The sequence below is a fragment of the Delphinapterus leucas genome, chromosome 1, assembly GCF_059928025.1.
Source record: "Delphinapterus leucas isolate spDelLeu-1000000601 "Yukka" chromosome 1, BTC_Dleu_Yukka2, whole genome shotgun sequence".
NCBI lineage: Eukaryota > Metazoa > Chordata > Mammalia > Artiodactyla > Monodontidae > Delphinapterus > Delphinapterus leucas.
The window spans coordinates 114,893,124-114,906,287 of NC_143129.1; positions in this window are offsets into that span (position 1 = coordinate 114,893,124).

Genomic DNA, 13,164 nt, shown 5'->3' on the forward strand with positions numbered 1-13,164 from the left:
AGTCAAAACAAAACAAAACAAAACAAAACAAAATTTGCTCTTAGGATCTCAGAGTTTAAAGAGATTTACAGAAGACCAGGGCAGCATTCATCTCTCCTGTGGGTCCCATAACTTGTGATATTGACCTAAGAAAACGAGGACAGCATATTTTTCTCTGGATATCTGAGGACTGTGTTGGCCCCATATGCTTTACATCTCTTCTGGGGTTCTTGCTACTTGTCAACTGGAGGGTTTTTCACGTTGCTTCAGAATCTCAGAGGGACTAGTAACAGGTGAGGTCAGTGAAATGCCTTGGTGGCATTTACTATTCCAGTTAGGAGCCTTTACATTTCTTCTTTTTTTTTTTTTAACTTTATTTATTTATTTTTGGCTACATTGGGTCTTCGTTGCCGTGCGCAGGCTTTCTTTAGTTGCAGAGAGCGGGGGCTACTCTTCGTTGCAGTGCGCAGGCTTCTTATTGCGGTGGCTTCTCTTGTTGTGGAGCACGGGCTCTAGGCATGCGGTCTTCAGTAGTTGTGGCACGCGGGCTCAGTAGTTGTGGCTCGTGGGCTCTAGAGCGCAGGCTCAGTAGTTGTGGCACATGGGCTTTTGCTCCGCGGCATGTGGGATCTTCCCGGACCAGGGCTTGAACCCGTGTCCCCTGCATTGGCAGGCGGATTCTCAACCATTGCGCCACCAGGGAAGCCCTACATTTCTACAGTATAAATCTCTCCTCCTTCTTCCTCCTTGAAATTTCTAGTAAAGCCTGGTATAATCACTAACAAACACATGCAAAATGATCTTAAAAGCCAGGATGGGGCTGCCTAGCCCTTTGTAGAGCTTGTTACCGACAGCTCAAAGGTTAAACATTATGAACAGGAGTAAAGACAACTGGTAGGTAGCCTAGAATTGATAGTTTTAGAATTTCAACTGGGATATATTGTGATTTAGGAAAATAAATAGAGGGACTAACTCATGTGGAACTGTGTTTTCTTGTGGTCCTTGGAGGGAGACAAGGTTGAGGTAAGGAGAGAGGGTATTTCTGGTTGAAGCTCGGGGATGACCCAGCTCTGTATAACCTTCCTCCTTTTACAATGCTGATGTTACCGAGTCCAAGCTCACTCTGCTCGCGGCACAACAGGCCAATAAGCCGTAGACGAGGTGTTGAGGCAAGGAATATGACTTTATTTGGTAAGCCGGCAGACGGAGAAGATGGCAGACTGAAGTCTCAAAATAACCATCTTATCGGGCTTTGGATGCCAGTTTCTTTTATAGCACAGAGGGGGAGGAGATGAGGAAGTAAAGTAAAAAGGCCATAAGTTTTGTAAATATCCCCTGGAATGGCCAGCCTCAGGGAGGGGATGTGTTAATTTCTTCTTTCTTGCAGCCATCCATGGGGTGGACAGGGTCCGGATGTTTCCCTGAACAAAGGCACTTTGGTTTAACATTCAGGCAGAGAGACAGGGTTCCCCATGGCAGGCCGTTATGTATAGACAGTATCCTTTTAGTGAACAAAAGCAGTGGGAAGCAAGGGTTAAAGTAAAAGAAACAGTTCCAACAAGTAGTCAGATTTGGCTCTTCCCTGTTACACTGCTTCAAGGCTTCCATTGTGGCTATAATATATATTAGGCATTTGTCATTAAAATGAGAGCTATAGCCTCTAGAAACCACAGTACTCTTGGGCTAAATTCATTGCCTTTGACTGAACCCAAAGACCCTTGTATTAGTTTCCTTGAGCTACCATAACAAAGTACCATGAACTGGGCGGCTTAAAACAGAAATGTATAGTCTTCACAGTTCTGGAGGCTAGGATTCTGAAATCAAGTTGTGGGTAAGTTCATGTTCCCTCTGAAACCTGTAGGAGAATCCTTTCTTGCCTCTTCCTAGCTTCTGGTCCTTGGCTGGCACCTTTTGCATTTTGGGGCTTGCAGCTGCCTGATTCCAATACCTGCCGTTATCATCACATGGCACTCTCCCTGTGGTCTCTTCATATCTTTTTATAAGGACATCAGTCATATTGAAATAAGGACCCACCCTAACCAAGTATAATCTTATCTTGACTAATTACACCTGCAATGACTCTGTGTCCAAATAGGGCACATTCTGAGGTACTTCAAAGTTGTGTTAGGACTTGAACATATCTTTTTCGGAGGGACATAATTCAGCCCATAACAGCCCTCATGTGGGCAGCCACGTTAATCACACCAGAGATGAGAAGAAACTATCTCCTCCATGATGGAACCTAGTTCTATGTTAATAATATTTTACTGGGATGGAGACATATAGCTACATGAAACATATCTCATTTTCTCTGTAGGGCTCCCTCCTCCTCTTTTCCTCACAATTAACTCCTTTCTGCTTAATGATGTACAGATATACTACCCAATGGTGATAGTGCAAAATTTTTCTTGACTGAAGGAATGCCTCTATTGATATTTATAGGGAGTTATTGACCCAGACTTAATGTTTGCTACCACTTCCAAGGACTATGGCTTCAGGGTGAAAATCTACTATTTGGAGTGAGCTTAGTGGTGGAAATGAGAAAGTATCTGCCCTTTTTTTAATCTGCCTTTCCAATTTGTTTGCCAAGGTCATGTCTCCCTGTGATAGAAGCCATTCACTCTTCACATACCAGGCAGCTTACGATGGCTCTGAAGTTATTAGAAAGAGAGATGGGAGAGAAGTTGCCAGATGATTTTTTTTTCTGACCGTCTGGAAAAAAAGACCACTAAAGTCTGTCTTAGGAAAGAGCGTTAATCCCCAGAACCCGCACACACACCCTTGTCGTGGGTGAATATTTGAAATTTGCGGAGATGAGAAACAAGCATTCAGTTTATAGCACTGCTCTTAACCAGGATTTCCTCAAGGGCAACAGCTGTGTATGAAACTGTTAAGAAAAGCAAAGGAGGGTATTTACATAACAGGAGTGCTTAATTTGCATATGCCTATTCAAATTATATTGGCTGCCGTAAGGGCAAGCTGGCGCAAAGTGAGAGAGTGGCATGGACATATACACACTACCAAATGTAAAATAGATAGCTAGTGGGAAGCAGCCGCATAGCACAGGGAGATCAGCTCAGTGCTTTGTGACCACCTAGAGGGGTGGGATAGGGAGGGTGGGAGGGCGGAAGACTCAAAAGGGAGGAGATATGGGGATATATGTATAGCTGATTCACTTTGTTATAAAGCAGAAACTAACACACTATTGTAAAGCAATTATACTCCAATAAAGATGTTAAAAAAAAAAATAAGGCAGCTTAAGAAGTCCTTATTTCTATCTTGAAGCTTGGTAATGCAGCCGCATGCCACGGAAAGAGTATAGGTTCAGGAGTGAGAAAGATATGGTTGAATGCATGTACCTCAGTTGTCAACTTGGGCAATCCCTGAGTCTCAGTTTCCACATTCGGAAAATGTGTAAGTCAAGTTTCTCAGGCTTCAACAGCTGTGCTATAGAGTTCTTAGGAGAGTGTGCTCTTGAATCCGATGGTTCCTAATTCAAATCCGCTAGTCGTATTACTTAATCTCACTAAACCTCAGTTCATTAAAATGAGGGAGGATAATAGGACCTGTCTCGTAGGGTGAAAGGTTGGTAGAAGGTGTTTTAGGCTCTCTGTAAGTAAGAAAGGATAAATCATCCTCTTGATGATACTTGTGCACTGACCAAATGAATTTATTGAAATGATTTCAAGCTGAGTGATAGCTTTGCTCTAAATATGAATCTAGATTACATTCATACGTGAAGCATATGGTTTACTCAATAGAGAGCTGTCCACCCCTAGGCTACAAATGCTGTAGAATCATTACATTCCAAGGAGAGAATAGGAGTTTGTTTTCTCTCTGCTTTTCTGCTTTTTGTTTCGATTTTCCTGTGTCTCAGAGATGCTGAACATGGGGCATGGCCTTGGCAGAGACTCTCCATCCTGGGTAGCATTTTCTGGAGTCTAACCAAGTGCTGAACAAGAGATAAATGCTTTATCAGACATGAATAGCCCTTTCGCCTCTCCTCCCACCCCCACCCCCTACCTCATCTCATGCCATGACTCACCCAAGTTCAGTTTGGAAAGAGAACATGAGTTGGATAAAGGCTGATCTTGTCCTGGGGGTCCAGAGGACTGTTCCAGGATCAACTCATCTGAAACACTTCCTGGTCCATTCGGAGGGTACTTTAGGGGTGGCATGAAGTTTTCAAACCCCAGGGTGTCTTTGTGGGGTAGAGATGACCCCCTTCAAGAAACTGGATGGGCACAACCCCACCCTGAATCATTCTAAGAAGCTACACCCCAGAGCCCTCTTGCTTCTGGACTTGGCCTCCAGGCTGGCCTTCCATGACATCCTAACCTGCCTTCCTTGGCACTGCCAGCTCTGTGTTTCCAACCTTTGTGCTCAGAGGCACAAACGCCTTTTGTATAGAAAGCCATAAGAAGGCAGCTCGGGTGTCACTTGTCATTATTTTCACAAGGAGGACTCTGGTGCCCGTAGAAACTGTGGGTTTGACAGTTTCCCAGGATTTCTCGCAATCACTTTTTCTTTTTCTTCCACAGCTTAAAGCCACTCTGCTCCCCTTTCTGCCTCACTGTTACATCTATTAGGAACTGTGTTGTCACAGTTGCTTTCTCTATTTCGTTATTTGCTTAGGCTTAAATATCAGACTTGTTCTGGCATGGAGCTGGCCCAAATTGGAGAGAAAGGCAACAGAGTGGTCAGGATTAAAATCCCAAATCTTTGAGACTCTGCTGAGCTGCCAAGTTAACATTTCTATGGGAGTTGAATGAGCAGGCTCTCCACTCGTGAGTCTGGGAAGAAAGTTAATTTTCACCTCTGGATCTTCGATCAGATTTCATTCGTCTAGTTTGTTTAATTTAACTGTGCCTGCTGAGCACCTGCTGTGTGTCAAGCGCCATGCCATGTGCTGGGGATACAAGCTGAAAGAGGCATCATTCCTATCCCCAGGGCTCATTATGACAGCGCCCCCTCAGTGAGTTGAGAGTGTGCCACTTCAACCATGGGAAATCACAGTCCCCATGCCATGCTCACACTGTTTGATAGGCTGAATCCTGAGCATGCCTCACTTAGAATATGCCCCATTTTCAATCTGCCACAATGAACTGCTAACCCTTCCAAGGTAGGAGCAAGACCGCTTGCAATTTCCCAGCATCTAGGACTGTACATGTAGTGATAAGTCTACCTGACACCAGTGTGGCACTTTAGAGTCTGTAATATATTCTACTTACCCCTATAATGCAGTCAGGATAGATGCTATTTCCATTTTACTGATAACAAAATTGAGGCTCAGAAAGGTCACATGGCTCTCCCAAGGTCAGGCAATGAGGAAAGAAGTGACAGAGCTAAGACTAGAGCTCACGTCTAATAGTCACCGCCCCCCGCCCCACCGTTTTTCTTGCTACAATTTATTCAAACCCAACAATCTGATAATGATCGTTTAAAACTATTAATAATATTCTTGTATGTGTTTATGATGAATAGACAGGGAAAATACTACTTCAATTAATAATTTGCTACTGGTACACTGTAAATAACATCTCTACTTCAAACTCTCTTTTTAGAATAAGGCAAGAAATAAAATTAAAAGGACAGGAGAAAAAAAGAAAATGTGAGATGATATAACTTGGTTAAGAATTCACTTTGGGCAGGTTGATGAATTTACTAATCTTCTATTTCTTCACCTGTCAAATAGGAATAACGTTAGTACTGATTTCATACATAGTAAGCAACAAATTGTAGCTATAATGATTACTATTATCATTGTAATTGCAATTATACTAAACAAACAAAATAAAATCTTAAGCAACTCTGGCTACTTTGGTAGGTCTCCTGAGTCTCTTTGGAGAGCACTGAACTTCAAGCCTGGAGTTTCTCAACCAGGGCCTTTCCTTGTTTTTTTTTTTTGCTTTGTAGATGCTTTTGCCCAGAAAGGTATTGCTTTTGAAGAATTAGGAAAGAAGAGGATGGCGGAGGTGAGAAAAGAAAAAGAAAATTAGCAACAGCTTTGCCGGATCAGGCTAATTTCCTTTTAAAGACACTGTTGTTTCTAATGATGTGTCAGCACAATGGCATGTTTGGATGTTTTCTTTAGGAAAGAAAATGGGTACATTTCTACAGATGTGGATTCTGAGGTAGACAGAGGCTTCGAGCTGGCTGAGCTGGGAACTGTGGTTTGATGAAGAGTGTCAGAAGCTGGGTCTGGTTCAGGGTCTCCCAGGACATGTGCTGTGGGTGACTCAGTACCTTAAATACAGACACTAAACAATAGTACCAGTGACTGACACTAACACAACTCATGGACTTCCATGGAACCTATAGCTTAATAAGCTTCATGCTTATACCCTAAAGGAAGGTAAAGTAAGAGAAAGCTAAATGGAAAAGTGTCCAACATAGTTGTCCTCTGAAATCACTTGGGATTGTATAACTGAAATGTCAAAACACTGCAGGCCTTTTACTGCGCCACCAGGGAAGCCCACTGCAGGCCTTTTAAAAGAGCAATTACTAATTGTTTGTGAATAGAGTCTGGATAAGTTATTTTGTTTACTTTTTCCTAATTAAGTGATCCAAACAAAGTGGAAGGATTTTGAGTCTTATGATAGGTATTTTTGACCTGCACTGTGCAGAAGGGGTAGGGATACTGTGGTTTTCAAAGGGCGTGACCACGAGCATTCATTTACACGCCACAGGTATGTTCTGGTTTGGTCCAACAGTCCTTCCCCTAGGAGCCACCTACAGTGTCAGAGGGTCAAAGTTTATTTTGGATTGAATAAAAATGAGACATGTGAAAAGCTTACACATACAACCTCTTTTTTTACACGGGAACCACAGTCTTTTCCATTTCCTCTTTAAAACTGAGGACTGGGAAACTCATCAAGGAGACAAATTCATTCATTTTAAACATGTTATATAACACAGGATTGTGAGATCAGGAAATGAAATGGAAAAGCCATTTCTGCCATCAGGCTTGTAGCGGTGTGTGGTGGGGGTTTACTCTTCATACTGTAGTGTTGTGGATCTTCAGCCTCATGTGGCTTTACATTCAAAAACTCTAATCCGACCACTTGTACTTGCCATCTCGTATCTGGATATTTGCAAGGTTGTCTCATAATTATTTGTAGAATTCATAGCCTTTATCAAATTATGAAAATGGTCTAATCACTGACATACATTACACAGTGCTTGAGAAGTTACACACTTTCAATTATGCTAAAATGTTTTCCAAAGGAATCAAACATATCTGTTTTCCTGTTTCCTTTTCACATCCATTACTTAACAGAATCTAGAAACTTCCAGAAGTATTTTCATGTCATGAAAGGAGATTATTTATGTGAGAAGTATCCAGTCCAATTAGCCCTAATCCCTTTAAATTAGGCAGCTATATCTTTTGTTCTATATTATACATATACTATGGTGTAATAACATATGCTTCGTTTGTATAACTTGAAGTATTCATTATTTTGGTTTCAGTTACGCTTTCCTGACTAAACTGTTAAAAAGTCGTGATCTTTCCACTTTTGTTTCTCATGTTTCCTATTGACCCTGCTCCTCCAACCCCCTTTGTGAGAGATGAAAGTCAAAATGCATACATGTAGAATACAACATTGTTCCAATTTGTTTGAATTCTTAAGCGAAAACATTCACTCTAGAGTTCACAATAAAGTGAAGCAAAATCCCAAAATAAGTTTTGGCAATATAATCATCAGGAAATTCCTATGGAAGAAAGTCTAATATCTGTGCCTGTGAATGGGACACAGACCTTCTCAGAGAGGGTGAAGCAAGATTCCTGGAATAAAATAAGTGGTCAATATATGTTTTTTATATTTAAAAAAATTAATTGTGGCAAGAACACTTGACATGAGATCTACCCTCTTAACAAATTTTTAAGTGTGTAACTCAATATTGTTAACCATGCACACAGTGTTATACAGCAGATCTCTAGAATTTAACTGAAACTTTTGTTGAACGGAACCCTTGGTGTCACCTGGGAGATCTAATTGGTACCAACAGCGAAAGCAGGTTTGGGGAAATGAAGTGCCTAAAAAAGAAATGTAGGACATTAGAGAGTGTGGATGTTGACATCATCCCATGGGTTCACTTTGAAGAAAGGAAAGAAGATAATTGGAAGAGAGAGAATTTCAGAATGCTCTTCATTTGATAGTGAATGTGGACAAAACATGAACAGAGATTTGGGTTGTATCTTTATCATCTTTTGTTTTTTTAAAAAAGTACGTTCTTTCAGGAGTTAGCACTTACTACTTCACTCTGAAGAAGATAAATATTATTCTCAGCTCCAACAAAATGTGTTATTCCCCAAAGTCAAACAGGAACGGAGTGATCAGTATGATAATAAAATGCAAGTTTTACTACTCCATTTCCCTTGCCTTTCCTCCAGGAAGCTTGTATTTGGATAGGTTAGTTTTCAGATTTCTCAAAGTCTCTACCTATTATGTTCTGCTTATGACGAATTAGACTGTGGTAATTAGGAAGAAGGTCATCACATCCAAAAATATAAAAGTTAGATAGTGGTGGTAGAAGCAGTATTGGTATTAATTAACCAGATTCTTCCTGAGTCACAGTCCTTCCCTTGACACAAATGAAGAAAATGTCTAGAAACTGAACAATATATGTCCTTATGGCATAATTTTACATGTTACTTAGAATTCAACTTTGGAAGGACCTACCTCTGTTGCTAATGTTTTTGTTTTTAATTGAAGTATCATTTACTATGGTAAAGTGAGCAAATATAAATGTAGAGTTCAAAGCATCATCACAAAACAATAACCATGTAATTAACATTCCATTCAAGAAACAGAATATCTCCAGCTTCCTAGAAACCCATCTTGTGCTCTATTCCAATCACAAACTCTTCATTCCTCCCCTAAGGTAACCACTATCCCAAATGTTAGCACTACGGTTTAGTTTTTCCTGTTTTTAACCTTTCTGTATGTGGAAACCGAAGAGTCTATACTATTTTGTGACAGGGTTTTTCACTCAATATTATGGATGTAAGATTCATCCATGCTGTTTCACCATAGCAGCTATTTGTTCATTTTTATTGCTTGTTGTATTCCACTGTGTGAATATAGTAAATTTATTTATTTATTCTTTCTACTAATGATGGACATTTGGATTGTTTCCAATTTTTGGCTGTTATGAAGAGTGCTGCTAATGAACATTCATAAACATGTTTCATGGTGCACACGTGCATGCGTTTCTATTTAGTACATACCTGGGGTGGAATTGCAAAGTCGCCAGGTATGCCTGCATTCAGCTTTAGTAGATAATGTTAAAAAGGTTTCTAAAGTGGTTGTACCAATTTAGAGCTCCATAGTAGTGGTGAGCATTCCCATTGTTCCACATCCTTGCCAAAACTTTGTATAATCAATCTTTTACATTTTACTTATTCTTCTGGGTATTTAGAGATATTTCACACCGGTTTTAATTGCATTTTCCTGATGAATAATGAAATTGAGTACTTTCTCATTTGTTTATTGTCCATTTGGATGTCCTCTTTTGTGAGGTGCCTATTCAAGTCTCTTGCCTATTTTTCTATTGGATATTTCCTTTTTTCTTACTGATTTTTAGGAATTCCTTATATATTCTGAATATGAACACTTTGCTGGTTATATCTGTTATATAACTGATATATATATATATATATATATATATATATATATACACACACACACATTTTTTTCACTACATGACTTGCCTTTTATTTTCTTACTGGTGACTTTTCATGAATGAAAGTTTTTATTTTCGGGGTAGTCTATATCAGTCTTTCCCTTTATAGATAGTCCTTTTATATCCTGATTACAAAATCTTACCCTACCCCAAGGTCGTGAAGATATCCTCCTATGTCGTCTTCTAGAAGCTTTACTGTTTTGCCTCTTGCACTAAATTGGCAATCCATCTGGGATTTATTTTTGTGCATATGGTGTGAGGCCTTAAGTTTCATTGTTTTTCTGTATTAATGTCAGTGGGCTCAGCATGCTTTATTGAAAAGATCATCGCTTAACCACTGCTCCATAGTGTTGCTTCGTCACAATCAAATGCCCATGTATGTGTGGGTTTGTTTCTTCATTCTCTATCCTGTTCCCTTGGTCACTTTCTCTGTCCTTGAGCTATTGCTGTTACTACATTGTCTAAATTTCTGTAGCTTTATAATAACTGGGAGAGTAAGTCTCCTTCACACCTTGTTGTCTTCTCAGAGTATATTAACCATTCTTAGTCACTTGCATCTCCATATACATTTTAGAATTAGCTTGTTTATTTCTACAACAAACCAAAAGCCCTGAGCTTTTATAAGAGGTTGCATTGATTCTTTAGTTCCATGTGGGAAAAAGTACTGTCTTTGGAATAGTTAGTCTTCTAATTCATGAACATGGTAAGTACCTCGACTTATTTAGGTCTTCTGCTTTTTTTTTTTTTTTTTTTTAACATCTTTATTGGAGTATAATTGCTTTACAATGGTGTGTTAGTTTCTGCTTTATAACATAGTGAATCAGCTATACATTTACATATATCCCCATATCTCTTCCCTCTTGCATCTCCCTCCCACCCTCCCTATCCCACCCCTCTAGGTGGTCACAGAGCACCGAGCTGATCTCCCTTTGCTATGCGGCTGCTTCTACTAGCTATCTATTTTACATTTGGTAGTACATATAAGTCCATGCCACTCTCTCACTTCATCCCAGCTTGCCCTTCCCCATCCTCGTGTCCTCAAGTCCATTCTCTACGTCTGCGTCTTTATTCCTGTCCTGCCCCTAGGTTCTTCAGAACCATTTTTTTTTTTTTTTTAGATTCTGTATATACGTCTTAGCATATATGATAGTGTATATATGTCAGTGCTACTCTCTCAGTTGGTCCCACCCTCCCCTTTCCCCCACTGTGTCCACAAGGCCGTTCTCTAGTCTCTGTCTCTTTTCCCACCCTGCAAATAGGTTCATCAGTACCATTTTTCTAGATTCTATATATATGTGTTAATATACAATCTTTGTTTTTCTCTTTCTGACTGACCTCACTCTGTATGACAGGCTCTAGGTTCATCCACATGACTACAAATGACCCAATTTCATTCCTTTTATGGCTGAATAATATTCCATTGTATGTATGTACCACATCTTCTTTATCCATTCATCTGTCGATGGACATTTAGGGTGCTTCCATGTCCTGGCTATTGTAAATAGTGCTGCAGTGAACACTGGGGTACATGTATCTTTTCGAATAATGGTGTTCTCAGGGCATATGCCCAGTAGTGGGATTGTATGGTAGTTCTATTTTAAGATTTTTAAGGAACCTTCATACTGTTCTCCATAGTGGCTGTGTCAATTTACATTCCCACCAACAGTGCAAGAGGGTTCCCTTTTCTCCACACCCTCTCCAGCATTTATTGTTTGTAAATTTTTTGATGATGGCCATTCTGGCTGGTGTGAGGTGATACCTTATGGTAGTTTTAATTTGCATTTCTTTAATGGTTAGTGATGTTGAGCATCCTTGCATGTGTTTGACGGCAATCTGTATATCTTGTTTGGAGAAATGTCTGTTTAGGTCTTCTGCCCATTTTTGGATTGGGTTGTTTTTTTTTCATATTGAGCCGCATGAGCTGCTTGTAAATTTTGGAGATTAATCCTTTGCCAGTTTCTTCATTTGCAAATATTTTCTCCCATTCTGAGGGTTGTCTTTTGGTCTTGTTTATGGTTTCCTTTGCTGTGCAAAAGCTTTGAAGTTTCATTAGGTCCCATTTGTTTATTTTTGCTTTTATTTCCATTTCTCTAGGAGGTGGGTCAGAAAGGATCTTGCTGTGATTTATGTAATAGAGTGTTCTGCCTGTGTTTTCCTCTAAGAGTTTTATAGAGCCTGGCCTTACATTTAGGTCTTTAATCTATTTGGACTTTATCTTTGTGTATCGTGTTAGGGAGTGTTCTAATGTCATTCTTTTACATGTAGCTGTCCAGTTTTCCCAGCACCACTTACTGAAGAGGCTGTCTTTTCTCCATTGTATCTTCTTGCCTACTTTATCAAAAGTAAGGTGATAAATGCGTGTGGGTTTATCTCTGGGCTTTCTATCCTGTTCCATTGATCTGTATTTCTGTTTTTGTGCCAGTACCATAGTGTCATAATTACTGTAGCTTTGTAGTATAGTCTGAAGTCCAAGATCCTGATTCCTCCAGCTCCATTTTTCTTTCTCAGGATTGCTTTGGCTATTCGTGGTCTTTTGTATTTCCATACAAATTGTGAAATTTTTTGTTCTAGTTCTGTGAAAAATGCCATTGGTAGTTTGATAGGGATTGCATTGAACCTGTAGATTGCTTTGGGTAGTATAGTCATTTTCATAATGTTGATTCTTCCAATCCAAGAACATGGTATATCTCTCCATCTGTTTGTATCATCTTTAATTTCTTTCATCAGTGTCTTATAGTTTTGTGCATACAGGTCTTTTGTCTCCTTAGGAAGGTTTATTCCTAGGTATTTTATTCTTTTTGTTGCAATGGTAAATGGGAGTGTTTCCTTAATTTCTCATCATTAGTGTATAGGAATGCCAGAGATTTCTGTGCATTAATTTTGTATCCTGCTACTTTACCAAATTCATTGATTAGCGCTAGTAGTTTTCTGGTAGCATCATTAGGATTCTTTATGTATAGTATCATGTCATCTGCAAACAGTGACAGCTTTACTTCTTTTCCAGTTTGGATTACTTTTATTTCTTTCTGTTCTCTGATTGCTGTGGCCAAAACTTCCAAAACTGTGTTGAATAACAGTGGTGAGAGTGGGCAACCTTGTCTTTTTCCTGATCTTACTGGAAATGGTTTCAGTTTTTCACCACTGAGAATGATGTTGACTATGGATTTGTCATATATGGCCTTTATTATGTTGAGGAAAGTTCCCTCTATGCCTACTTTCTGGAGGGTTTTTATCATAAAAGGGTGTTGAATTTTGTCAAAAGCTTTTTCTGCATCTGTTGAGATGATCATATGGTTTTTCTCCTTCAATTTGTTAATATGGTGTATCACATTGATTGATTTGCATATATTGAAGAATCCTTGCATTCCTGGAATAAACCCCACTTGATCATGGTGTATGACCCTTTTAATGTGCTGTTGGATTCTGTTTGCTAGTATTTTGTTCAGAATTTTTGCATCTATGTTCATCAGTGATATTGGCCTGTAGTTTTCTTTCTTT